Genomic DNA, 23306 nt, shown 5'->3' on the forward strand with positions numbered 1-23306 from the left:
CACCACCTCCGGTACGTGGCTCCAATGTTAATGCACTTTTTGGACTTGAACGATAGTTTAGTTACAGTTTTTTTAAGCTTGTGCAGATAAGCAACAAAGTGAAAAACGAAAGCTAAGTTAACTGATGGTCGGGTCGGGTCGGTTGGGTGAGGGAAAAAATGAAAGGACTCAGGCCTGGTCGGGCTCGGGTCAGATGTGGTTCTGTTGGGCTCGGGTCGGGTTTCATTTGCAGACCCGAGCAGGCCTTTACAGCAGATGGCAGATTTCAGTAAGCACCTTTTTAGTGAAGCGGAAGGAAATGTTCTGATGAAGGGTCACTGACATGAAACATTAACTCTGCTTCTCTCTACAAAGATGCTGCCAGACCTGCTGAGTATTTCTTGTTTTTATGTCTGCTACATTGTTGCTCGCTAAGGTTCAAGTCGAGGAGAATTGCTCCCTGAACACCCTGGGTAGATATGGCCTCCTGCTGAGAGCTCTTCTCTCCCTCCCCCTCCTTCCTCGTCCGGCAGCTTGTCCTACTCTGTGACGCCTCTTCTCATTCTCCCCATCATGCTGTAGGCCAAGGGGGATGAATACTATTACACGTGTCTGGGAGCAAGTAGTTTGTGTATAATCCTTGAAGTCAGAGCAAAATCCTACAGCCACATCACTCCCTGTAGACTTCAGCAACTTTAAACAACTCTGGAACCCACCAAACACTTGCAGAATCGCAGCAAGAGACAGCAGATATCAATCAGCAACTAACCAGAAAGCAGTTGATGATCTCTTTAGCAGTGCTGGTGGGGGTTCTTCCTGCTTCTGAACTCATGTTCAGCTGTGCAAGGTTAAGAGAGGGCATCAGCTGGTGCGTTGGGCTCCAAAATGGCAGTGTTGATGTCAAATTAGCATTATACACTGATTGATGCCAATTTCCCTACTCTGTATACTTCTGGCAAACACTCTTGAGCTTGTGCTAACACCCTCACCACAATGCCATCTGGAGTGGCTAGCATGAGAAGAGTGTGCGGGCACCATGGACACCATTTTGGAGACAAAATAGTACTTGTAGCCCCGAAAAAACAGGTGGCTATGGAGCCAAATTTTGTGCCCAACTCAACAGACAGGATGGATTGATATTCAAGGGACATTGAGCAGTAATAGCATTCTGAATGAGAGAAAAGACAAAGTTTCATAAGTCACATCGGAATCCAAGGAGAGCTGTTGAAGTGATGTACTGGCCTATGATGGAGAAGGACACACAGACATGCAATAAAGGTGTCAAACCAAACATCAAAATAACCTATTTATTAACCACAAAACATCAGAAAGCTCCTGAAGAAAATAAGGTGTGATCTGCTTGAAGCAGTTGGAACACACTATTTCATACATTCTGCCTATTACTCTGATTTCTATTAAATAGGCCAGCTGTCTAAATAACAAAAGGGAAAGGTCATTTCTAAGACGAAAGCACACCTTGCTCTTTGTGATATTCCAGGTTGTATCAATGGACCAGCATTGTACTTCAGGAAATTCCAGCAACAATATGAGTTCAGTCATAGCACCAGCTCACCAAGGCATCAAATAACAAGACAGAGAATGCTGTTAAAATTACAAAAAACACTTCCAGGAAAAACACATGAATCTGACACAGACCCACACTTTGTTCTTTTTTTACTGGCACAATATATTAAGTGAGATACTGGACAGCTCACCAGCTCAAGTTTGGCATATTGAATGAAGACATACCTCCCGACAGCAAGTTGACTTCTGAAACCTAAGACATGTGAAAGAGAAGCTACATTTCAGGGGTAACAATCTGACCCCATTCTGCAATAAAGATGCTGGCTAGTAGCAAACGTTAATGATCTGATTCTGCAAATGTAAAATTTCCATCAACACAATGAATACCAAGCCTACAATATTAGCAATGAAGAGTGGTAGAGCTATGAGATTGTAAATTTGTTAGTTAAACTGTAATTATCAGAATATTGCTCTTTAGAATAACATACGAACACATGAATTAGGAGCAGGAGTAGGCCACTTGGCCCCTCAAGCCTGCTCCGCCATTCAACAAGATCATGGCTGATCTGATTGTAACCTCGACTCCACATTCCTGCCTACCCCGATAACCTTTCACCCCCTTGCTTATCAAGAATCTCTCCTCATCTCTGTCTTAAATGGGTGACCCCTTATTTTTAAACAGTGATCCCCTAGTTCTAGATTCTTCCACAAGAGGAAACATCCTTTCCAAATTTATCCTGTCAAGACCACTCAGGATCTTACATGTTTCAATCAAGTCACTTGTTACTCTTATAAACTCTACTGGATACAAGCCTAGCCTGTCCAACCTTTCCTCATAACACAACCTGCCCATTCAGGTATCAGCCTAGTAAACCTTCTCTGAACTGTTTCCAACGCATTAACATGCTTCCTTAAATAAGGAGACCAAAACTGTACACAGTACGCCAGATGTGGTCTCACCAATGCCCTGTATAACCATAGTATAACTTCCCTACTTTTGTATTCAATTCCCCTCGCAATAAATGATAATATTCTATTACTTTTCCTAATTATGTGCTGTACCTGCATACTAACCTTTTGCGATTCATGCACTAGGATACCCAGATCCCTCTGCATCTCAGAGCTCTGCAATCTTTCATCAATTAGATAATATACTTTTTTATTCTTCCTGCCAAAATGGACAATTTCACATTTTCCCACATTATACTCTATTTGTCAGATCTTTGCCCACTCATTTAACCTATCTATATCCCTTTGTAGCCTCCTTATGTCCTCTTCACAACCTACTTTCCTACCTATCTTTGGGTCATCAGCAAAATTAGCAACCATACCTTCGGTCCCTTCATTCAAGTCATTTATATAAATTGTAAAATGTTGAAGCCTCAGCACTGATTCCTAGCTAGCCAATCTTCTATCCATGCCAAAATTTTACGCCCTACACCATGAGCTTTTACTTTCTGCAATAACCTTTGATGTGATACCTGATCAAACGCCTTTTGAAAATATAAGTACAGTACATCCACCGGTTCCCCTTTAACCACAACACATGTTACTTCTTCAAAGAACTCCAATAAATTGTTTCCCCATTCACAAAACCATGTTGACTCTGCCTGATTACCTTGAATTTTTCTAAGTGCCCTGCTATAACGTCTTTAATGATAGCTTCTAACATTTTCCCAGTACAGATGTTAAGCTAACTGGTCTGTATATCTAATATAGCTTTTGCTGTTATTGTTCATGAGTGTTCTACATAAGAACATATGAAATAGGAGCAGGAGTAGGCCATTTGGCCCCTTGAGCCTGCTCCATCATTTGTTAAGATCATGGTTGATCTGATTGTGGCTTTATCTCCATTTGCCTACCTAACCCTCAGAATCCTTGACTCCTTTGTCAATATAAAATCTGTCTAACTCAGCCTTGAATATATTCAATGATCCGGCCTCCATTGCTCTCTGGGGAAGAGAATTCCAAACATTAACAACCCTCTGAAAGAAGAAATTCCTTCTCATCACCATCTTAAAAGGGAGACCCTTTATTTTGAAACTGTGTCCCCTCGCTCTCGATTCCCTGATGAGGGTCTTTTTTCAGGAGAGAGAGATGCATTAATATTGGTATAACTTTGCATCCATAGTTAAGCATATTTTGTACGATTAACCTTGTACTAAATAGTCTCATGAGCACGGGGCACATAGTGTTCAGTTCAGTTCTGCGATCTTTTATCATTTGTTCCTGACTGAACATAAGAGAAAATGCCATCTGGTAATTTAACAGATTCGTCCTTATTTCAGGCAATCACATTTTCACCTTACCATTGATTTTAATAGAATGAAAATCTGCTGGGTTCTGCAATGGGTGGGTGATTCGCTCTCCCAAGCAGTGAAGGTAAAAAAAATCATCCCCACATATTACTGCCCATTACACAGTGAATTGTAGTAGGAAGCTAGTCCATCCATTGTACCTGTGTTGCTATAAGCTCATCAACAGGAGCAGTCTAATCCCATTTCCCTGCCTTTTCCTGATATTCTTTTACAGTCTTCTTTTTTAAATACTGACCCAATTCTATTTTACGTGATGCTACACAGTCTCTGCCTCAATGCATGAATCTTAGCGCTCAACTTATGTATGTACTGTCCACATCTTTAATTTGTGTGCGGTAAGTATCTATTTAATTGGTAACATTTGTCTATGGTTTTCTACAATCATTCTACATCTTTCCTGATCTGAAGGAATCCTTTACCATTGGAATGATATGGAGGAGACAGTAACTTTATAAAAAGCCGTTAGGACCCCCTCTGACAAGCAACCGCAAACTTTGTCCTTTTGCATCTTCCAAAGGGACAGGAAACAGAACAACTGTAATTAAATGATTCTATGTTTTTCCACTCCTCCTACCTTCCCATTAACAGCCTGGGCATTCATTTGTATTTTCTTCTCAAAATAGTGATAGCTCTTCCCCTTTTCAGCGAAGTTTACTTCCTGTGCACTGCAATCTGTGTGGCTCCAGCACCATTATTTTCCAGCATTCATGTAATTCTGTAACCATCATGCCACTAATTGACCCAAAACCTGCTGCAGGCATGAAGTTGCGCTCAATGACACCACAGAATGGAGAAGCCACAGCACCACGAATTGGACATGTATATTGTAACCAGCTAATGGTGTTTAATGAATGGGGGGAGGGTGACATCATGAATCGAGTGTTCTGACCTCTGCACTTAATTATTGCCTCCTGATGAGTGAGTCTCTGTACCAGATGTGGAGAGTCTTAGTTTCTAGACCCAAAGCATACAGGGCCAATTTAATGCATACGTGCTACAGGCAACACACCCACCAGCTGTGCATATTGGGTTCACTGGCAGAGGCAAACAGGGGCTAAAAGAATTAAATTATGAGGATAGGTTCCATTGACTAGGCTTGCATTCCCTGAATATAGAATAAGAGGTGATCTAATTGAAGTGCTTAAGATGATTAAAGGATTTGGTAGGGTAAATTGAGAGAAGCTATTTCCTCTGGTGGGACAGGCAAGAACAACCTTAAAATTAGAGCTAGGCTGTTTAGCGGTAATGTCAGGAAGCACTTCTTCGCACAAAAGCTAGTGAAAATCTGGAAGTCACACCCCAAAAATCTAGTGAGGCTAGGGTAATTGAAAATTTCAAAACTGAGATTGATAAGATTTTTGCTAAGCAAGGATATTAAGGGTTACAGAACCAAGGTGTGTAGATGGAGTTAGGATGCAGGTCAGCCATGATCTAATTGAGTAGCAGAACAGGCCTGAGGAACTAAATGGCCTACTCCTGCTCCTATGCTCCTTCCTAAAAGATGGAAAAAACTGGATAATGTGCCAGGAACATCTGAATACCTGTGGGCAGCCACCTGGCAGGCAGGTCTCCTGGTAGCTAGTATTTGTAAATTTGGCCTTTATGTTTCCAGAAACCAATCCTGAATTCCCACACCGCACCAACCAAGTAGCTGAGCAGAGATTAACTGGTGTTTAGAAGCAGTAAAGTGCTCCCCAGTCAGTTAAAACGTCAAAATCCCAGAAAAAGTACTGGATTCAAATGCAAGTTCAAAACGTCCTGCCACCAGTCCATGGAAAACTCAGTAAAACGAGACAGCGACACAGAGTCCAGTCTCAGTCTACGCTGTTTATGAGCTTTCAAAAACGTACTAAAGTTTACAATTATAGTTTCATATTCCCACAGAAAGCAAATAACAAGGAAACAGCACAATGCAAAATACAAGCACATCTAGCTATACAATAGGTTAACAGTTTTGCACTTTTGTGCACTGTTGTCACATTTACTTCCTCTGTCACAAATCTTTTTACCTTGGAACACTTTCCCATACCTGAGTAATGTTTATGCAATGCTATAACAAGCCAAATGACCAACACCTGTCCCTAGTAACACTATAAAAAGCTAACTTACCCAGACTTATTTATTCCAATAACTTGAAGGTACTTTTTATACTTTTCTATATACTTTATTTTATTTCTTACCAATGTAAAATATAATTTATTTTTTCCCTTATCTCTGTTGAAAAACCTTTTTTTCCCTGCCTAGTTTAAAAGTGAATGTAAGACAGCCTCACTCTGAAAGCTACCCCATTGCAGCTCCCCCTGTGCACTCCAATTTGATGACCCTGTTCTAGATTCCCGGGTCAGCAAATTCAAGTATTACTGGGTGGAACAACAGCAGAGCAAATCCCTGGGGTGGGAGAGGAAGCTCTGGTAAAAGCATAAATGCTGCTTTTAAGGCAGTACAAGCAGCTGTAATTTCAAACCTTAGTGCAAAAACGAATGTGGGAGATGAGAGCATGAAACTGCTCGAGAGTGGTTAAAGTATGATTCTGCTTGAATTTTACACATGGGGTGAGCGGGAAGGTGGACTATTAAGGGTCGGCGGGAAGCCACCTGCCAATCCAGCTGCCAGGATTACATAGATGGAACTGGCAACTGCCTAACCCACAGAACATCTCTCTAATCCAGGATAAAGTTTAATGACCTCACAATGTCAGCAACAGTAAATATGGTGAATTCATGCTGCCTTTAACATATATTCTGTACATTTCAGACAGTCAGCCTATATTTACCCTAAAAGTGCATTTACAAAAAGTATCTTCTGGAACTAAATGATCTACAGTGACACCTGCACATGGAACACTTCAATTAAATGGATAGTGTCCTGCAATTCATGGACGACTGTTGAAACATTCAGTTGGAATTCCATAAGAGATGATGAGGTTTCTGAAATACAGTCCCGACTGCTTACGGTGGACACATTTGTTCAAATGCAATATGCCCACTATATGTGATGGCGTGATGTATAATGTGGTGGCATGAATAAAATTAATAATTATTCCAGCTAGTTGCTCTTGAACAGAATTTGTATGTGTATAAAGGAGATTTGTTTTAACTCACATATGAGAAAAAAATATGTCTGGCAGTATTTTACCTCACTAACCAGTTTTCTGTCAGTTTGCATCATTACTCAGCGTCAGCCGAAAACAACATAAATAAACAGCATCAGGAGAGATTCAAAACAAATTTCCTGTAACATACAGCACTGGTTGGGTAGCAGAGAGTTAGTGGCAGTGACCTTATGTGAGGGTTCAGTACTAACAAACTGAAGTTCCACCACCACAACTTATAAAACGCTACTTAATGGAGTTGCTGTCTTGTAATTTGCTTCCTCCAACCAACTATCCCCTGTATTCTAGATGTGGCTTTGTAATATTTTTCTGTGATACTAAGTTTGCATTTTAAATTGTAGAAGAAATGGAGATCTAATGGAAGTGAAATCTGTAAACTAGTGAGTAAACACAACTGTCTTGGCCTGAAATAAACAAAGCACTCAAGACGCTATATCCAGCAATTTTGAAATTGATATTGATGCAAATGTGTAATGGTTATCCCTTTTTGGCCAATACGAGTGACAGCCCATTTTAAACTTCGACATTTTATGTGTGGCTGTAAAATGAAACAGTCTGTGACTGACAATAACAAGCATCCTTCAAGCAGGAAAAGAATACAAACAATTTCTCAGAAGGACAGGCTACAGGAAGAAGGACAGCAGCAGGAGGAGGAGGAGACAAAGCTGGCAATTCATTCACCCTGTGCCATAGGGGACAGTTGTGGGTGGATCTACACCTACAGATAGTTTGTGCTAAATTATAATGGCCAAAGATCAGAACTTTCTTTTTCTTTTTGGGGCTCATTCTCTGAGCGATCCTTACATGAGGCAAACAGGAAGGAAAAATTGGACACCAGGATGCTCATTGTTTCCCCCATATCTCCACAGACGCCAGATACAAAAATGATGCCAAGGCTGCACAGAGAGAGAGAGGGCGAACCAATGCCAGAACCTGCAACAACAGGCAACGCCAACGGAAATTGCCCGACATCATCATGTACCTTATCAACTTACACTCACCCAGTAGGTTAGAGTGATACAGATATTCTAGATTGGAAATTGACATAGGATGATTCACAACTCACGAGGTAGCCACCGGTAACGTATTGTGGATGGGACATTAAGTGCCTGAGGGGAGACTTCGGAGATGTCAAAACATGGCTGTTCAGCATTCAATGATTGCAGGGTCCTGACATGAACAGATAAGCACTTGCAGAACATTGGAACCATATGAGGATACTGCAGAGACTCTGCAAAGATGTGTGTCAGATTGCAGGCCTGGTGGCATAGTACAATGCCACCCTATGTGCCTACATACTTGCTTCTCTATAATGCATAGCATCACGGAGATCCAGGAACTTCTGCAAATATCCCACAGGCAAAAAAGAGGCTGCCTGACACATAACTCCATGGGTAGATTGAGGATTTATCTTCTGGGGCTACACATCCTGCTGGCTGGGTAGCTGTAGGAGGATCTAGATAACTTGCAGTGCTTCCTTATAAGTCTGGCTTCCCAGGTTGCCTGCTGTTCCACTCCCTCTTCCTCCTCCAAAAAATAAATGCTAAAGATGGAATCCACTTGAGGAAAACATTTTGCAACCTTCCTCTCCATTTTTAGCTAAAATCCCCAAAGAAGAATCAGTGACCTGGAATTTCCTGAAAGTTAGGCCAACTTTATGCCAAACTTGCCGACCATTACTTACAACATTTATTGCTAATCTCATAAGCAAATGCTAGAAAACTGTAAAGAAGTGAAAATCAGTGTAAGCAATCTGGGCCAGAGGTAAGCATGGAACTTGTGCCATATTCCTTCTTTGAGACCTTCTTTATGTATGAAAATTAAGTTTGAAGTTATCAAACGATCACTTATGCACCTTAGGCGCAGCATAAGAACATAAGAAATAGGAGCAGGAGTAGACCATATAACCCTTCCATCATTTTAATAACATAATTGCTGATCCTCAACCTCAACTCCACTTTCCCGTCTGATCCCATACCCCTTGACTCTCTTAGAGTCCAAAAAGCCTTGACTATACTTTACAACTGAGCATCAAAAACCTCTGGGGTAGAGAATTCCAAAGAGTCACAACCTCTGAGTGAATAAATTTCTCCACATCTCAGTCTGAAATGTCTGTCCCCTAATCCCGAGACTAGACTCTCCAGCCAGGGGAACCAGCTTCTCAGCATCTACCCTAACAAGCCCTCTCAGAATCTTATATGTTTCAAGGAGATCACCTCTCATTCTTCTAAACTCCAGACAGTATAGGCACTTTCTACTCAATCTCTCCTCATAAGACAGCCCTCTTACCCCAAGAATCAATCTAGTGAATGTTTATTGCGCCCCCTTTAAGGCATGTGTATCTTCCCTAGGTGCAGAGACTAAAACTATACATGGTACCCCAGGTGTGGTCTCACCAAAGACCTGTACAATTGCAGCAAGACTTCTTTACTCTTGCACTCCAACCCCATTGCATTTGGAAGAAAATGTAATAATGGAAGCTTTTCAGTTTTTAATACAGATTATTCTTTTGCTATGCAGATGCATTGAAATGTGCAAAAAATAGTGTAGGTCACAGTGAGGAGAATGTTTTTTAAAAATTCTTACAAAAATCACCATAAAACACATGAAATGTGACTTTGGACCCTGGTGCCCCTAAAATTCAAAAAGAAAATAATTTACAGCCCATTCAGAACTGGTGCAAATGCAGGAAGTTAGTGTTCCTTGGTCTTTGCATGGAGATGACAGTTACATTAATGTGTGCCCGAGAGTTTTGGCAGAGGTTATGCTGAATCAGTGCAAAAGATCACCAAAAATCAGGCACAACATAAAAACAGTCGTAGGTCACACAAATGTGGATTTCCTCAACTTTTTGTGCTAAAAATCAGCATTACATTGTATTTATGCCCTTTTTTGGCACGAGTTCTGAGTAAATTCCAGGCCAGTCACTCGAGAGACATCATAATGAAGGTGGGAGTCTCCAAGATAAATTTAAAAATTGATAAAAAGTATTCTATATCTATAAAACACAGCATATCACCTTTACGATCCCAGTATAATCCTTCCTCAGCTGCTGGTCTAAGTTATTCATGTTTAACAGTGTCATAAACTGGATTAGTAGGGGTAATTTTGACTTGTATGATAATGTAAAATGGACCACAGCGAACTGACAGCCCATGTTACACCTCTCCCAATTATCATTTCCATTGAAAGTAATTAAAAAGTGATGTAAAATCAGTGCATCCATTCAAAGTCTAAAATTCCAACCCCAGGTCAAGTTTACACCCTACCTACCAAATTTTGGGTATGCTGAAGGATATGACCCCCGAGCTGTAAGAATATAAAATAGCTCAAAACCACACACAGAGTTGAGCTGTACAGACACTAAGGGGTTAACGGTATCACACAGGGATTAGAATAGTTAGGTGCTTGATGGGCAGCACAGACAGGATGGGCCGAAGGGCCTGTATCTGTGCTGTATAACTCTATGGCTCTATGACACAGAGGGGTGAGCTAACTGAAACTCTGGCTCATCAAGAGACTGAGAGCCATTATTTTGGACAATGGCACAGGGCAATTGCCAATATATAGCACAATTAGTTCCTGCCAGGAATGAAAGGAGTATTCACACCCCAGTCAACCTTGGAGCCAGGTAACCCTCACCATGGGGAGAGGATCACATTGTTTTCCGTTGTGTAAACAGCAGAAGAATTGACTATGTCCGTACGGTCCTATCTAAATCAGGGCATGGAATAAACCAAGGTAAAGAAGTGCTAAGCACCGGACAACTCAACGGAATGGTAACAGGATCTGTGCCGGTGATATGAATCATCATAAAAGAGGAGGAGATCGGCGTGCGGGCACTGAAGTCAGGAGAAGAAGGACGGAGACCGGTCATCTCCAGATCCAGGCCTACAATCAACACTGGTAATGACCAGCTTTGTGGGTGATTGTAAGTTTCAGCCAAAAGGGGTTTCTGTTGTGAGGTATTTTATAAATTTCAGTCAACCTGTACGGGGGTTTGTACTGTCAGGCATTGTTGTTAATTCTGGTCAAATCACAGAGGGGTTTGTACTGGGGGTGGGGAAGTTTTGTGAGTTCATTAAACAGAGAATCTGAGGTTGAGCCAAGCCCTGTGTCGCGTGCATTTTGTTCTTGTAATTCCTGGAGTCCAAGACCTATTGTATGGGGGAACGGGAACGGAATCTCTTACAATGCAAGGTTTTCAGAACTGACATAGTGACTCATAAATGCTAAAAGCAGAGGTTTCTTCCATTTTCAAAGCACATTGTAATTTGCATTAAAATAAATTCCATACTCCTATCAGCAATGCTGCAGTCTATCTGCAGGCTAGGACTGAGACATTAACAAAATTAAAATATTTATTATGCCCTTGTGCCTATTAATTGCAAGAAAATGCATATTTATTTCTTGAAAAATGGAAAGAAATCCTTACATTGCTTAGTACAATATTTTCTAGACACAAATATTTGCATGGCACAAAGACCTAATCTGATTAGACCGCAGAGGTGCTCTCCATGACCAAACTCACAGGAGAGACTTCCTGCAGCTGATGCAAATATCGAAGCCAAAGCTTGACATAAATCAAAACTTTTAGTGGGAAGTGAGAGTCAGAACTCTGACTAGAGCAAATATGAGCCTGAAGGCCAAGACTGAACACAATACTACAGGGAAAAGGCTTCCTTCTCACAGTTACAAGAACAATTTTTTAATGCTTTTTCTCCGACTTTACATCATTCCATGTGCAGAATGACAACTATGAGCAGTTCAACTTAATTAGCTTCACTTATCTTACTGCCTGTGTATATACATTTTTCCATATCTCATTAAAAATCCTATCTAATTGCACAATTTCTATTTGTACAACTTAATAACTTGTCATGCTTTTTTCACTTTTTTCCTGTCATAAATTCTCATGCCCACATTTATAATGGGTTTTGCCTATGTCTAGGTGTCACTCTGATTGCATAATATGGCCTCCAGGACTCCCAAAAAATGCTCAAATGTTTTTTCATCTGCCATTTTGTTTCTCAGCAGCAAAACATTCTAAAGCACAAAATAAGAGTTTGAACAAAATTTAAGAAAAAGATGAGGTCATTTTGATTGCTACAGCTAAAGTTTGCTTTTACTTTGCCATATTAATTTAAGCTGTTTGGTGTTCTAAAAGTTCTGTTAGGACTTTTACTGTCCTGTTCAGTCAACTCTGCAGAATATGCATTTTTCACTGGGGATGTAGATTTCCCATTTGGAATCACTCTATTCTTATGTTATGACGAGAAGATGGAGAGACTAGATTGGAGGCACCTAGCATGAGATATCACATAAAACAGTTGTTCTTTCGATAAACATACTCACTCACCAGGGTATACAAACCAAGAAGGTCTTACTTAGACTTTTAACGTTAGTCTCTCAGAAAGCTGCAACCCCCACCTTACCCTGGAGGCTTGTGGGGAAACATTTCAACTGCTGGCTGAAGACCTGCAGCCTGCTTCCACTTGGAGAATAGCACTGTCTGTACCAGTCAACATCACCAGTGTTATACATTTACTTTTTTGCAACTGGCCCCTTTCAGGCAGTTTTGCCAGATTAATCATACATGAGATCACCACTGCAGGTGACTGATATCCTATAAAGGAGGGCCATGCAATTCCTGTCCTTTCCAACAGAACAGGAGAAACAGAATGACAAAAGTTACCCAGATAGACAGCATTCTCACAGATGCTAGGAGCAATTCCTGGAATTCATGTGGCACTCATGATGACAACCCATTCACTTTTATGAACAGGAGGGGCTTTTACTCAATAAACGTGAAGCAAGTGTACAATGCTAATCACATTATTCTGCACGTAAATGACTGATACCGAGAAAGCTGTCATAACACATTCATCTTGCGACAATCTACCATGCCTGTTCTTTTGACTCAGAGCCATATTTCAGGAAGATTGATGGTGATCAAGGACATCTCCTGCAGCTATGGCTGATAAATTATCAAGATATTTGCAGACAGAGGGAGACAACAGATATAATGAAGCCCATGCCACTCAAGAAGTGTGACAGAGCAGACTATAGACATTTTAAATCTCATCTTAGGTACCTAAATAAATCTGATGAAGCCCTGCAATACAGCCCAGCAAGAGTCTCCAAGAATCATTGTAATACATTGCAAGGTACAATGACAAAAGACTTGTTACCCCTGGAGGTGAAGGGAATGATGATGAAGGTATGGTTGGAGAGGAAGCACCTCTGTTCTGAACACCTTAGGCAGCTGTACAGCAGATGGCTGACCAAGTAGAACAGAAGAAAAGGTCTTTCAGGAAATTTACCTACAGAGGTGTTGACCTGGATCAGCTCCTTGATATGTCTTATGAACAACTTATGCAGTTGTGTTGTGCCCGTCAGCGGAGGCGTTTGAACAGAGGTCTGCGCCGCACACAGCAGTCCCTCCTGCAAAGGCTGCGCAAGACCAAGAAAGAAGCTCCACCAATGGAAAAACCAGAGGTTGTCAAGACTCACCTTTGTGACATGGTTATCCTCCCAGAGATGGTTGGCAGAATGGGTGGTGTGTACAATGGCAAAACCAGGTTGAAATCAAGCCTGAAATGACTGGCCATTATCTTGGAGAGTTCTCCATCACCTACAAGCCTGTCAAGCACGGCAGACCTGGTATCGGCGCCACTCACTCCTCCAGATTCATCCCTCTAAAGTAAACAGTTTACGATGGAAAGGCTGTGTTAATAAAACTCATCCCAGTAAAAAAAGAGAGGATGTGAAACAGGATAACCAGCAGACAGAGAAAGGACACAACCTATAGCCCAGTGTTCTCAATGAATAAAAGTCGACATAACAAATAAAGGCATTTCACACCTGCCTGCTTTCCCACTTACACCCTTATTGCTGTCAATTCTCTTCACAAGATGTAAGTCTATCTTTCTATTCTCATCATCCAACTTCCAAAAGTTGCAAGCATACACAGAAAGGAACTCAAAAATTGGCCTTCAAGCCATATATACTTTACAGAATAGCATTCACTCAAAGGTACCAGAAAATCACTCCACACTACCCACAGCTACCCCCTTTTAAAAAAGACTTGCATTTATATAGTGCCTTTCAAAGTGTTTTACAGCCAATGAAGTACTTTGGAAGTGTAGTCACTGTTGTCCTGTATGATATTAACACTATGTCTACCTTTTGTATCAGCTAAATAACTTGCTCTAGCCACTAGTTTACTATTTCTATAAGGTGCTGCATAATTGCGATGACGTTTGTCGGTGAGGAGCTGGTAAGGGTTCCTTTCGAGTCTTAATGACTTGAGGATTTATTTCAGGAATGCAGTTGTCCCAAGAGAAATGACTTCTGGCAGTCCTTCTCTTGCAGTGCAAGGGGTACCAGACCTATATCTCAAGCTCGCTCATATACAAGCATTATAAGGGGCTTTAAAGGCACAGGCTCATTGCAAATCTCCAGAGCAACAGCAACATTGGGGGCCTTTCCACTAGTTCTTGGCCCAGGTTCAGAGGAATGACTGGTTGATGTAATCACACACTGAATAGTCCCATTTATGTCTTGAAACTGCTGTGAAAGTGTCCTATTCAAAAAGTGATAGCTGCCATTCCACAAACCATCACTTTTAGCACTGCTTCCTGGTTGATAATTTTTTGCTATAGAATTCTCCTAGGCCGTCACTCACTACAAGGAATGGTAGTGTATTGGTAACATTACTGGACTAGCAATCCTGGATTAATGCTCCGGAAATATGAGTTCAAATCCCACCATGGCAGCTGGTAGAATTTAAGTTCAATTAATTAATAAATCTGGAAGAAAAAGCTAGTATTACGACCAGGTGAGAAAGGTGTCTAGGGATCCCTCTCAGCCTTCACCTGGTCTTACTGTAACAGGGTTTAATTTTAAACACACTGTTTTTTTAGCTCCCCCTTGTTGGATCCTTGTTCACTGCTTTCCAATTATAAGGCAAAGAAACCAGCACAAACTGGCTTTGTTCAGTTTAAAGAAGAAAAGTTGAAATTTATTAAACAAAAACTCTAATTTGGTTGATGCCTATGGATACACGACACGCCCACGCTAGCATGCATACACGATACACACATGCAAATAGAGACAGAAAAGAGAAGAATAAATAAAGTGAGGCAATATCTGAACAGTTATTGTTATGTTCTTCGAGCTCACTGTAGCGTCCTTGATTGTAGGTAGACCTTGCTTTTCGTTGAGGCCCACTGTGGGAGACTTTTCTCTTTTAGGATTCATGTCTTCAGTGGATTCAGAGGCTTGTGAGAAAGAAATGGGAGCAGACAGAGGAGAGATCTTCTCAGTCCAGGAGAATTCTGCTTTCTTGCCCAAATTGTTTGTAAAAATTCAAAATACTCAGGTTGCCCAGCAGGTTAGTCATGTGACTAGCTGGTTTGACCATGTCTGTTTGTGTATTCGGCCATCTTAGCAGTCAACCTGGAATGTGAGCACCCCCCACCTTCAATGTCTGGTGATCAAAAGTCCATTGTGGGTTGAATGTGTCAGGGAATGGCTGCTCTGTCCTTCCAAACACTGTCTGTTAATATGTAAATGTCTTTTCCAGCCATGGCTGATCTGTTTAACAAGTCCTTTCTTCACTCCAGTATCAGTTTAAAATCAATGTGTATGACAAAATTAATGTGTCTCATTCTTCGCAGGTGGGGGCCTAGCATGACACTAGTCTTGGTAAGGTGACTATGAAACTACTGGATTGTCATTAAAATTCATCTGGTTCACTAATGTCCTTTAGGGAAGGAAATTTGGTGTCCATATCTGGTCTGGCCGACATGCGATTCCAGACCCACAGCAATATGGTTGATTCTTAACTGCCCCCTGAAATAGCTTAGCAAACTACTCAGTTGTATCAAGCTGCTACAGAGAAGTTGAAAAAGAATAAAACCAGACGGATCACCCAGCATCAACCTAGGCACCAGAAATGACAAAGGCACACCTTGCCCAGTCGACCTTGTAAAGTCCTCTTCACTAACACCTGGGGACTTATGCCAAAATTGGGAGAGCTGTCCCACAGACTAGTCATGCAACAGCCTGATATAATCATACTCACAGAATCATACCTTACAAGCAATGTCCCAGACACCACCATCACCATCCCTGGGTATGTTCTGTCCTACCAGCAAGACAGACCCACCAGAGGTGGCGGTACAGTGGTCTATACAGTCATGAGGTAGTGACCCTGGGAGTCCTCAACATTGACTCCGGACCCCATCAATTCTCATGGCATCAAGTCAAATATGGGCTAGGAAACCTCTCAGCTGATGAATCAGTACTCCTCCATGTTGAACATCACTTGGAAGAAGCACTGAGGGTAGCAAGGGCACAGAATGTATTCTGGGTGGGGGACTTCAATGTCCATCACCAAGAGTGACTCGGTAGCAGCACTACTGACTGAGCTGGCTGAGTCCTGAAGGACATATCTGCCAGACTAGACCTGCGAGAACCAACAAGAGGGAAAAACCTACTTGACTTTGTCCTCACCAATCTACCTGTTGTAGATGCATCTGTCCATGACAGTATTGGTAGGAGTGATCACTAAATAGTCCTTGTGGAGATGTCCTGTCTTTGCACTGTGTGGTGTTGTGTGGCACTACCACTATGCTAAATGGGATGATTCAGAACAGGTCTAGCAGCAAATAATTGGTCATCCATGAGGCGCTGGAGCCCATCAGCAGCAGCAGAATTGTATTCAAACACAATCTGTAAACTCATCGTCCAGCCAATCCCCCACTCTACCATTACCATCAAGCCAGGGGATCAACCCTGGTTCAATGAGGAGTGCAGGAGAATATGCCAGGAGTAGCACCAAGCATACCTAAAAATGAGGTGCCATCCTGGTGAAGCTACAACACTGGATTATATGCATGCTAAACAGCGGAAGCAGCATGTGATAGACAGAGCTAAGTGATCCCACAGCTAAAGGATCAGATCAAAGCTCTGCGGTCCTGCCACATCCAATGGTGTATGTTGGTGGACAATTAAACAACTAACCGGAGGAGGAGGCTCCCAAAAACATCCGCATTCTCAATGGTGGGGGAGCCCAGCATATCAGTACAAATGACAAGGCTAAAGCATTTGCAACCATCTTCAGCCAGAAGTGCTGAGTGGATGATCCATCTTGGCCTCCTCCTGAGGTCCCCACCATCATAGATGCCAATCTTCAGCCAATTTGATTCACTCCCCTTGATATCAAGAAACAGAAAAAGGCACTGGGATGCAGCAAAAGCTAATGGACCCTGACAACATCCTGACTGCAGTACTGAAGACTTATGCTCCACAACCAGCTGCATCCCTAGCCAAGCTGTTCCAGTACAGCTGCAGCACTGGCATCAATTCAACATTGCCCAGGTACTTCCTGCCCACAAAAAGCAGGACAATTCCAATCCAGACAATTACCGCCCCATCAATTTATTCTTAATTATCAGCAAAGTGATGGAAGATGTTGTAAACAGTGCTGTCAAGCAGCACTTACTCAGTAACAACCTGCTCACTGATGCTCAGTTTGGGTTCCACCAGGGCCACTCAGCTCCAAACCCCAAACAGCCATGCTGCAAACATGGACAAAACAGCTGAACTCAAGAGGTGAGGTGAGAGTGATTTTCCTTGACACCAATGCATCATTTGACCGAGTGTGGTATCAAGGAGCCCTAGTAAAATTGAATCAATGGTGTGACGGAAACCACACCTGCCAAATGGAAACATATAAATTTCATCGAATGGAACACTATTTGAACGTTTATTGGACATTGAAAATAACTTGTTTAAAAAGACCACAGAGCAGTGGCTGAAAACATGGCTGCACATTTGCACTCTGAGAGACAGTTGCACAGACAGACAATGGAAGTGACCCCTGGTTCAATTAGCCAGATGGGTTTTGTCAATAGTGATGATCAAAAGACATTGAGAGTCATTGTCTATGTAAGAGCCAGCACTCCACCACCCCCAGCCTTCCCCACTGAGTGTGTCTGGTAAGCTTTGAAGAATCAACAAACCTCGCAGGCAATGCTGTCTCAAACAAAGAGCTAGTCACATGACTAGCCTGCTGGCCAACCTGGGAATTGATTGAATTGTGCTCAAAGACTGCTTTTGAAGACCAAAGAGAAGCAAGGTCTCTCTCTCACACAAAGTTCCAGGGACCCACTGAAGTAACTTAAGCCTCAAGACAGAAGCCCCCTGCAGCCTTCTGCTTCCAGCGAAACAAGTTTGAAAGTGTGTACTTGACCCCAAAGAGAACTGCAAGACTTAACTTCAATCAAAGACTTTACATCCAACCCAAAACCAGTAACTGAATTCCATCTACTACTTCAAACCTTCCCCCCTTTCTTTCTCCTCCTCTATCAATTTGTGTGTGTGTTTATTGCGTATGCGTGGTCGCGTTGCATATTTTTAGTAGTTTTAACTGAGTTGGAGTTTTAAGGTTAATAAATGTACACCTTTCTTGTTTAAACCTGAGAAAGCCTGTTTGATTCCTTTACAACTATAATTAGAGAGCAGTGAACAAGAACTCATTGAGGAGAAGCTAAAAGCACTGTGTTTTGAAAAGTTAAACCCTGTTACGGCCAAACCAGGAAAAGGGCTAGACCCCTTCCTCACCTGGTCGTATCGATGGGAATCAGGGAAAAAACTCTCCACTGGTTGGAGTCATACCTAGCACAAAGGAAGATGGTTGCAGTTGTTGGAGGTCAATCATCTCAGCCCCATTTCATCTCTTCAGGAATTCCGAGGACCAATCATCTCCAGCTGTTTCATCAATGATCTTCCCTCCATCATAAGATCAGAAGTAGGGATGTTCGCTGATGATTGCACAGTGTTCAAAACATTTGTAACTCCTCAGATACTGAAGCAGTCTGTGCCTGCTTGCAGCAAGACCTGGACAACATTCAGGCTTGAGCTGATAAGTGGCAAGTAATATTTGCGCCAGGCAATGGCTATCTCCAACAAGAGAGAATCTAACCATCGCCCCTTAATGTTCAACAGCATTACCATCGCTGAATCCTCCACCATCAACATCCTGGGGGGTTACCATTGATCTAATACTTAACTGGACCCGCCCTATAAATACTGTGGCTACAAGAGCAGGTCAGAGGCTGGGAATTTTGCAGTGAGCAACTCACCTCCTGTCTCCCTAAAACCTGTCTGCCATCCATCCACAAGGCACAAATCAGGCGTGTGATGGCATACTCTCCACTCAACACCATCCAGGACAAAGCAGTCCTCTAGATCGGCACCCCATCCACCACCTTAAACATTCACTCCCTCCACCACCAGCGCACAGTGGCAGCAGTGTATACCATCTACAAGATGCACTGCAGCAACTCACCAGGGCTCCTTCAATAGCACCTTCCAAACCCATGACATGACCTCTACCACCTAGCAGGACAAGGGCAGAAGAGACGCATGGGTACACCATCTCCTGCAAATTCCCCTCCAAGCCGAGTTACACCAGAATGGGTAGTCAGTAGCAGAAAACCCAGGCCTCAAACTCAAATTATCTTCTACGATCACAAATCAAGTGATATTGCAATTGATGTGAAGCTCATACACATTATTGATCTCAGGCCCTAACAAAGAAATGTTCCTGCATCATATCTCAGGAATCATAGCTCCTGAAATCCAACAGCTCACCTGTGACTACTTCAGCTTACTCAATACCAGATACATTTGTTGTACCCAATGCTTTAGTTCAACTGTCTTATTTCAGGAAATTGCCTCTGTGAGCAAAGATCTTGAAATACTTTGTTAACCTCACACAGAATTGCTCCCTGAAGCTAGGGTAATAAATAAATACATCGCTGAGTGAATGCACTAAACAAACATTGACAGGATTTTAAATGAGCTTAACTTCTGTGATGAGGTAACTAATGAATCTTGTGGCTTTCAGGAACAGATAATAGCTTCAAGTAAATGTAAAAAAAAATCACTGACTGAATGAAATAAATAAATTCTTGACCAATAAATAAATAAACCAATCATGGATTGAAATGAATAAATATATTGCTTGGCATAAACTAAATAAAGAATTCCTGGCACAATTAATCTTACAGTAAAACTCTTACTGAATGAATTACACAGTATTCCACTAACGCTTCAGACTCTGAATGGTACATTTGTTTGAACGTCTTATGGTCACTTGCTTACAACAACTTGTATTTTTATAGTGCCTTTAATGTGGAAAGTATCTGACGGAACTTTACAGTAGGAAGGTTAAATATAAGCAGTTGAGGAACGGACTCAGAGCATAGTGCAATTAGGAGAAATGGCTGAAAGCCTGAGCAAAAAATTAAGTTCCCAGCGGTTTTAAAGGTGGAGAGCGAAGAGCCAAGGCAGTGGAGCCTCAGGGAGAGAGTTACAGAGGGTTGGACCAAGGGTGCTGAAGGTTCTGATAGAGATGGTGAGACAAGGGGTTGGGAGGAACAAAAGACCAGAATCAGTGAACTGAAGACAATGTAAGACTGGAAGCAGTTACATAGATATGATGGAGTGAGGCCATGGAGATGAAGATTAGAATTTTAGGGAGCCAGTGTGTCGGTCAATTAGCACTGTCAAATAGAACACTGCAATACTTTTTTGGGGATAGGATATGTGAAGCTGAGCTTTGAATAAATCGGAATTTAAGGAGAGTGAATGGTGAGCAGCTGGACTGGATGATACTTATTCCTCCTGGTTGATCTCCCATCATCCACGCTATCGTTTCCCAGCTCTAACTTAGGACTCATTTACCCTCCGTCTTTGCCTTCTAGCTTTTTCAGGTTGTACCATTCATGAATGGTTCAAATTGGTTTTATTTAGGACAATACATATCAACTTTGGGGCCACATCCTCCACCACTGATACTATCCATCCTGAGTTATATATTTCTCCTCTAATTCTTTGCAGTCCTTTTCTGCTCTATTCCCATCTGCCTGAAGACCCATTGAATATTTCTGTTTACAGGGATGGGGATGCATCTTTGAAAGAGTAAACTTGATTGATTCTTCTCATAAATTCACAGAAGTCCAAGACAAGGATATCCATGGTCTCAGTCCTTTGAGCAATTTTAATTCAGCCACTGGTGGCTTTCATTAAAAACAGTGCAGTAAATGGCGGCTGTTCATTTATTAGCACAGAGCATCATCTCACTGTGCGTGGTGATGTTCTGCTGCACAATGTTAATCAGCGACCTTCCTATGTTCCAGGCACTGTGTGAATATGGGCAAATCTCCAGTTACCAAACAACACACAGACAATGTGACTGAGAGAAAAAGCTGTGCCACGTATTCAGGATGATTTCCCTTCCTTTGTATAAGCTCTGGAAATCATTCTTCATCTAGAACACGGGTGCCTATTCCAATTACTATTTTCTTCAGAACTTGGGGCTATTAAGATGAATCTTCTGGCAAATCTGTTGTGTCATTTTAGAATGTTTCTTAGTCAAATTGGCATCAAAGTATTCCAAAAAATGAATATCCAAACTTATATGGAATGGGAATCATCTCAGGATAAGATTTGATTGGTTGAATATACCAAAGCACCAGGAAACACTGAGTTGCCCCATTGTAAGATGTATTATAGGTCTTATGGAAAATATGTAGCAGATGTTAACTACATCTGGATGTCTTTCTGTTCCCTTATTTTGGCTCATTTCTGGGCATATCTTTTCATAGCCCTTTTCTTACAGGTATGAGCTGATGTTTGTGCTCCCATTACACATTTCTTGGGTCACAGATATGCTGGGGTTGGATTACAACTTAGAGGCCTGAGAACAGAAAAGGCATTTATCAGCTGTCTGATGTGCTCAGGAAGTCTACATGATGTTTGTTTGATCAACTGCAACAGAAGTAGAATTCGTCTAGAGAAGATATATTTTTTCACTAAATATGGTATGACCTTATTCCAGGATAGAACAGTCTGGAAATAGCTGTCAGTGTTAATCCCAACGCCTTAAGTATAGGAGTGTTAATGATCGGTAATTTTGGGATAAAAGTACTTCTGTGCTCCTGTGGCCCGCCAGAAGAGCATACATCAAAACTGCACAACCTCAGCCTTTGATTTTCCATACATTCATTTAAAAAAGCATGGGCCTACAGTTCACAATATGTACTTCTGGTATCTGCTTGGAATTATTATCCCTCATTGAGTTACATTCATCCCTCATTTTCAGTCTGTTTCTCAAATGCTGTGAAGTGAACATTGATTCTGGGCTCGGTAACGTTGAAGCCAAAGCTTTACAGTCCATTGTCGCACAATAGCTCATTTAGTACACAAGACATTGTAGGGCCAATTTTCCTGTCACGATGCCCATTGGAATCACAATGGAATGGGTGATGGGGCTCAGGAAATCTGGCAGAGATTGAGCTCAGTGGATGTCTGCCCATTGTGTGTCACACATGAACTGTGAGCCAGCTTTTATTTTAATATTACAATCTATGCTAATCAGATGGAAATCAGAGAAGCCACAATTCTCCAATTTTCTTGGGTAAATGTGCTGTGTGCATAAATTGACTATATAAAAGAATCAGCAGGGTCTGGTATATTTTAAGATGACAGGAAGATAGTGTTTAAAAGAGGACCTGTTACATGTTGATTTGGAGGATATATGAAAGTGGACTTTTCAGAGGAATTATATTACCAAGAGTTTGGTTTGTTTACATGTAGAGGTTTTTGACCCAGATTTTTGCCAGCAAGATTTATCGATTCAACAAACAAAATTCTGGAAGTCCAATGGAGATTTCTTTCTTTTTCTGTTACTGGAGTAAGTAAAAGAGGATGAAAGGGAAACTGTGAGGCAAGTTTGACAGCATCAAAAGTGGACTTCTTTGACCCATAGTTGCCCACGCAGCCATGTCTATAGACCCAGACAGCTGGGAATGTCCAAAGGAGGCAGGGGATGGGGATGTTTGTGGATCATTCTCCTCCCATTAGTAGTTTAATTGTCTGCCACCATTCACAACTGGATGTGGCAGGACTGCAGAGCTTTGATCTGATCTGTTGGTTTCGGAATCGCTTAGCTCTGTCTATTGTATGCTGCTTCTGCTGTTTAGCGTACATGGAGCCCCGTGTTGTATCTCCAGCAAGACCTCCTGTGCAGTGTCTGAAAACCATCCCCTGCACTCTTTCCAAGGCAGATTCTCTTCAACCACGACTCCCGGCACCTGTTCCAGCCACAATGCACCTCCCCTTTAAGAGTGCAGGCTACCTTTAAGTGGTGCTAGCTACTCACAATGTTACCCCCACTGCCCCCACCCCCCAGCTGATGTGTCCCGACAATGAACAGCGCAGTTGGTACTCACTGGATGCAGAGATCATTCTAATGAACATGCAAAATGAAGTTGCCGTGCTGCCTGCATATCAATCAT

At 41.9% G+C, this 23306-nt stretch overlaps 1 protein-coding gene and 1 pseudogene across 3 annotated transcripts in view; one reads left to right on the forward strand and one right to left on the reverse strand.

Annotated features, from left to right (window-relative positions):
* The window catches only part of LOC137376321 (thrombospondin type-1 domain-containing protein 4-like), a 448955-nt gene that overhangs the window by 246948 nt on the left and 178701 nt on the right, over positions 1 to 23306 (reverse strand). The gene's annotated exons all lie outside the window — the stretch shown is intronic.
* On the forward strand, positions 13210 to 13676 carry LOC137376330 (small ribosomal subunit protein uS19-like; annotated as a pseudogene).

The sequence above is a fragment of the Heterodontus francisci genome, chromosome 1 (assembly GCF_036365525.1).
Source record: "Heterodontus francisci isolate sHetFra1 chromosome 1, sHetFra1.hap1, whole genome shotgun sequence".
Taxonomy (NCBI): Eukaryota; Metazoa; Chordata; class Chondrichthyes; order Heterodontiformes; family Heterodontidae; genus Heterodontus; species Heterodontus francisci.